The sequence below is a fragment of the Mus caroli genome, chromosome 4, assembly GCF_900094665.2.
Source record: "Mus caroli chromosome 4, CAROLI_EIJ_v1.1, whole genome shotgun sequence".
Lineage (NCBI taxonomy): Eukaryota > Metazoa > Chordata > Mammalia > Rodentia > Muridae > Mus > Mus caroli.
Window position 1 is genome coordinate 57,998,951 of NC_034573.1, and position 6,413 is coordinate 58,005,363.

Genomic DNA, 6,413 nt, shown 5'->3' on the forward strand with positions numbered 1-6,413 from the left:
ATCAACCTGAATGTACATTATTAGACAAATAAGGTGGGATTTCTAATGAATAAGAAAACATGACACAAAATCACAATGGAATAATACTCAGATGCAAAGGAATATGAAACCATGAAGCGTGCAAGTAAGTGGAAAGAACTGGGAAAAGTATTGAATAAGGTACCTCAGGTCCAGAAAGACAAACATCTGAGGTATGTGCTCTCTCTCATGTGGATCCTAACTTCCAACTTCTTGTGTTGGGAATACAAATGAAAGGCAGGAAAGTAGAAAGATGTCTTGGGAGTGAGGTATGTTAAGGGAAGCTTGATAGAAGATTACATGTAAAATGAACTTAGCAAGGTGGAATCCTGAGAGTGGAAAGGATTAAGCAGTAGGTAGTGGTATAGGAGTGAGGTATCGCTTAGGAGGTGATGGGGAAGGATAACTCAAAGGAGCAGAGGTATATGAGGCCATATGGAACATACTATCTGACAGGAATATAGAACACACGCAAGAAGAGAGGATCCGGGGTTAAAGGATTAAGTAGGGAAGCGCAGGAGAATTGGGGTAGAGGAAGCAATTGTGGGTGGATTAATCAAGGCCAAGGATGTGCAGAAAGGCTTTATGTAAACCCACTATTTAGAAAACTAATTTAAACCAAAAAAAAAAGAAAACTAATTTCTAAATGCAACTTTAGAATAAAGAGTTTGAAAACCAACACAGAAATGTCCTTGCATAGTTTCAAATAGGGTTGTGAATCAGCCATGAATGCACCATAAGACATTGATTTTTGAAATTTGCCTATATACTTTTTGGTGAGGAAAAAAATCCTAAAAACATTCAGTTGGTGAATATTGGGGGTAAACTGCACACTTCTATTCCCCAAATTTATATTTTAAAATGCAGCCTACCTGTTTTATTGACTTCTTTAGTTTTAATTTATGTGTATAGGTTTTCTGCCTGCATGCGTGTATGTGCATGATGTACATACAGTCACTGCAGAGGTCAGAAGAGGACATCAGATACCCTGGTACTGGACATATAAATGATTGTAAGCCACCATGTGGGTGCTGAAGAATTGAACCCTAGTCCTCTGGAAGAGCAGTTAGAAAAATTTCACTCAGTTGGCCAAGTACTTTCTGCATAAGCAGGAGGATCAATATTCAATCACTAGAGCCCACATTTAAAAAGAAAAGGCAGCTGACATCTGTTTTCTGGGAAATCTCTTGGGCTTGCTAGCCAGCCAGTCTGACTGGATCAGAGAGCCCTGGGTTCACCATAGGACTTGTCTTGAGAGATAAAGTAGAGAGTGACCAGTGAGCCAACCCAATGTTGACCTCCGTCTGCCACATACACCAGTGTGCAATGGAACTGAGATAGGTTGATAGATGATGGCTCCAAGTGATATCCTCACAGTGAACATTAAAATAAAAGGTTTCAATAAGTGAATTTTGCTGTATTGTAATTAAGTTGGCGGTTCTCAGAATGTGGTCCAGGAATCCCTGTATTGGTCACTTTCCTTGATACTGTGAGCAAGTATCTGACAAAAGGTACTGAAGGGAAGAAGGATTTATTTGGATTCCTGGTTTGGAGAGACATACAGGGGAAGGTATGGTGACAGGCCATTCCACAGTGGCAGGAGCTGACAGCTGGGACTCCATGCCTTCTCAGATTTTGGGGAACAGGAGGCAGGAGGGATAGAAGTTAGATTGGGCTAGAAACTTGGTGTGGTCTGCCACTCAACCATGAACTTCCTCATCCGGATTCTACTTTCCAAGGGTCCACAACATTTGAAAGCAGCGCCGCCATCTTGGGACCAAGTGTTCAATGTTCAAACACATGAGACTATGGGGGATGTTCACATTTAAACAAGAGCAATCAATCAAACAAAGTCAAAGTACTTTCTTTCTTTCTTTTTTCTTTCTTTCTTTCTTTCTTTCTTTCTTTCTTTCTTTCTTTCTTTCTTTCTTTCTTTCTTTCTTTCTTTCTTTTTTACGTATTTTCCTCATTTCCAATGCTATCCCAAAAGTCCCCCATACCCTCCTCCCCACTCCCCTACCCACCCACTCCCACTTTTTGGCCCTGGCGTTCCCCTGTACTTAGGCATATAAAGTTTGCAAGTCCAATGGGCCTCTCTTTCCAGTGATGGCCGACTAGGCCAGCTTTTGATACATATGCAGCTAGAGACATGAGGTCCGAGGGTACTGGTTAGTTCATAATATTGTTCCACCTATAGGGTTGCAGATCCCTTTAGCTCCTTGGGTACTTTCTCTAGCTCCTCCATTGGGGGCCCTGTGATCCATCCAATAGCTGACTGTGAGCATCCACTTNTGTGTTTGCTAGGCCCCGGCCTAGTCTCACAAGAGACAGCTATATCAGGGTCCTTTCAGCAAACGCTTGCTAGTGTATGCAATGGTGTCATCATTTGGAGGCTAATTATGGGATGGCTGTCATAACAACATCAACCTGCTCTGGGCCCTTTTCCATCTCCTTTTCTTGTGGGTGTAAATAGAATTGTCAGAGGTTTCATGGCAACGTGATGTGTGCCATAGACTGCATGAAGGTACAGACTATGAGAATCCCAGTGTCTCTTATTACCAGTAATTAGCACATATTTGTATAATTGTAAAACCAATGCCACTCTTCTTAGTAATTTTAGACATAGCATTTTTCAATTATGACATCATTTATCTTAATATGTAATGGGTTCATTATTGTTACATCAAAAACAACATAAGAAGAACAATATCAACCACAAGACCTCCCCTCTAAAGCTCCCAGGAGCTAAACTACTAACCAAAGAGTACACTGGGGGTGACCCATGGCTCCAGCTGGATATGTAGCAGAGGATGGCCTTAGCTGGCATCACTGGGAGGGGAGCCTCCTGTGGAGGCTTGATGGCTCAGGGTAGGGGAATGCTAGGGGGCAGAGGCAAAAGTAGGTGGGCAGGTGGGGGAGCACTCTCATAGAGGCAGGGGGAGGAGAGGGGAGGGGATAAGAGGCTTGTGGAGGGGAAACTGGGAAGGAGGATAACACTTGAAATGTAAATAAATTTAAAAAGCCAATAAAAAATGAAAAAAAATTTAAAAGTTTCTTGGTGTGACATGGCTAAAGTCATATATACACAAGGTTTTGGGGACTTTTGTTTTTAAAAAGAATTTTCAGACAAAAACAACTGAGGACCACTGCTTATATTAGTGGGTAGGGCACATTATTAATCCAGTGCTGTCTAGTTCCAGAACAATAAGAAAATACTTTCTAATTAATCTTCAATAATTTCAACAAGAAAAAGCCAGTGGTGCTGCTGCAGGAGTTTCCTGCTGCTTTTGTAGGAAGCAAGAATCAATACGCAGGGACTAAATTGATGTTTCACAAAAAAGTAATTACACCTGGGCACATTTTAACCAAAGGGCACGGATTGTAAATGTAATTAGAACACAATTTATCAAATATTAATTTCTATTTCTTTAATGGAACGAAAACCCATCTATTCATAGTAGAGAATAAAGAGGAGAACTGCCTGCTGTGATTCCAGTCAGGCTTCTGCTGTAGCTACGCCTGCATACTTTTGGCCTTCTGGAAGAGACACTTCACAGCCCAGAGTAACATCTGTTGAATGGGATCTTGATTTTGCTCCTGCCTGGTGGTGTGGTGTTAACTGGAGAAATCACTCTTTTCTCTTAGCTCAAATTTTCTCATGGAGTTAGCCAGAGGACAGCATTTGGTTCCTTCTATAGTCATCCATGTCTGAAGTGGATCAAGGAAGGTGTGAGAACAGAATATGGCATTTAAAGAGCCAATGAAGTGATGTTAGACTTTTGTTTGCTCAGACAGAGGTTGGTACCAGGGAATGTTGTATGCAAAATTCCAGGTGAGGTTAAGGGATATGAATAGGAGGGCAACAGCTCAGTTAGGACTCCAAAGGGAGCTTCCACTCAAAGATGAGAGCAGGCCCTTTACAGGAGGAGTAAGTGGCCACTTCAGAGCCAGCAGGGTCAGAGAGCAGATCCTTCACCAGCTGTGGGTGCCTTTGACATGTTGTCACGATAAGCATGCTTCCCGTGGGCTGGTTGGTAACTTCTCTTGTTAAGTTTGTGGATTTGATTCTGTTTACACACAAAAATTACAAGCTTTGGTTAGTATCATCAACTTGACAGAATCTAGAATTACCTAGGCAACAAGGTATTGGATATGCCTGTGAGGGATTATCACAAGTAGGTTAACTGAGGTAAAAGTGGATGGCACTATTCCCTGGTCTTGCACTCTGAACTGCTTATCACGGAGAAAGCCAGTTCTAGTGATCATTGTTCGCTGCTTCTTGACTGGAGGTGCAAATGTGCCCACCTAGCTCAAACCCCTGCTTCCAGAACTTCCTTACCATGAAGAACTCTCCCCTCAAACTGTGAGCCAAAAATAGTCTCTTCCTCCCTTACATTTCATTTATTAGGATACAGTTTCAAAGCATCAGGAAAATAAACCAAGACAGCATGAAAGGAACAGGCTATCAGTGCTGTTCTCCACTTGTGAGCGTTCTTTTATGAATCCCCTTACATAGTCATGCAGAGATCAGCCTTGTTTTTGCATTGAGAACCTGTCCTTCCTGACTGGCTTATGGTCTTTCTCCTGATGCCTTTGGTACATTGTCCCCAGATCCTTCCACCCTCATGCTTTCCCCATCACCCATCAATCACTCCGAGCTTCTTGAATCAGAGTGATGCATTCATTTGACCCTCTACCTGGATGCTTCCGTCCTTAACATGACCAGCTAGATTTCAGAGTCTCATTTTCTTAGGGCCATCTTCTCTGAAGGTGGAGTTGAGTTTACAGTTTCTCTACTGTGGTGGTTTGAAAGAGAAGTGTCCCCGGCAGGCTCAAATATTGAAAACTTGGTCCTTACCTGGTGGTGGTGTTTAGGGAGCTTTAGGAGACTTGAACTATGTAGAAAGTGAGTGAGTGGGAGTTGAAAAGCCATGTACCACTCCCAGTTTGCTCTCTGTACTTGATGCTTGCTATTGAGGATTTGTGCTCTGAGATTTCTGCTCTGGTCACCATGCCACTTACTGTCATGCTTGCCTATCATGGACTCTTAGTCCTCTGCAACAAGAAGCTAAATAAACAAACAAACTCACTCACTCTTTCTTACATCCTTGCTTTTGGACATGGCGTTTTCTCACAGCAATAGAAAAGTGATGAAAACCTCTATTATTCTTTCTCTCATACAAGTTCATTTTGGGAATTCATACCACTTATTATATATATTTTTAATTTTTTTGCCATTTATTTTTTATTAGATATTTTCTTTATTTACATTTCAAATGTTATCTCGTTTTCTAGTTTCCCCTCTGAAAATCCCCTATCCCCTCCCCCATCACCCTGCTCCCCAACCCACCCACTCCCCCTTTCTGGCCCTGGCATTTTCCTGTACTGGGGCATAGAACCTTGATAATACCAAGGGCCTCTACTCCCATTGATGACATGCAGCTAGAGACACAAACAAGTCCCACAATGTGTTTTCTTTGATTTTTTTTTTAGTTCCAGGTAGCTCTGGAGGTACTGGTTAGTTCATATTGTTGTTCCTCCTAGGGGACTGAAAACCTCTTCAACTCCTTGGGTACTTTCTCTAGCTCTTTTATTGGGGACCTTATGCTCTGTCCAATAGATGGCTGTGAACATCCACTTCTGTATTTGTCAGGCACTGACAGAGGCTCTCAGGAGACAGCTATATCAGGATCCTATCAGCAAAATCTTGTTGGCATCTGCAATAGTGTCTGGGTTTGGTGGTTGTTTATGGGATAGATTCCCAGGTAGGGCAGCCTCTGGATGGTCATTCCTTCAGTCTCTGCTCTGAACTTTGCCTCTGTAACTCCTTCCATGGGTATTTTGTTCCCTCTTCTAAGAAGGAATGAGGTATCCACACTTTGGTCTTCCTTCTTCTTGAGCTTCAGATGTTTTGCAAATTGTATCTTGGTTATTCTGAGCTTCTGGGCTAATATCCACGTATCAGTGAGTGCATATCATGTGTGTTCTTTTGTGATTACCTTACTTAGGATGATATCCTCTAGATCATTTGCCTAAGAATTTCATAAATTCATTGTTTTTAATAGCTGAGTAGTACTCCATTGTGTAAATGTACCACATTTTCTGTATACATTTCTCTGCTGAGGGACATCTGGGTTCTTTCCAGCTTCTGGCTATTATAAATGAGGCTGCTATAAACATAGTGGAACATGTGTCCTTCTTATAAGTTGGAACATCTTCTGGGTATATGCCCAGGAGTGGTATTGCTGGATCTTCTGGTAGTACTATGGCCAATTTTCTGAGAAACCGCCAAACTGATTTCCAGAGTGGTTGTACCAGCTTGCAATCCCACCAGATGTGTACATCTATCATTATTCTTTCTCTCATAGAAGTTTGTTTTGGGAATTCATAACAAT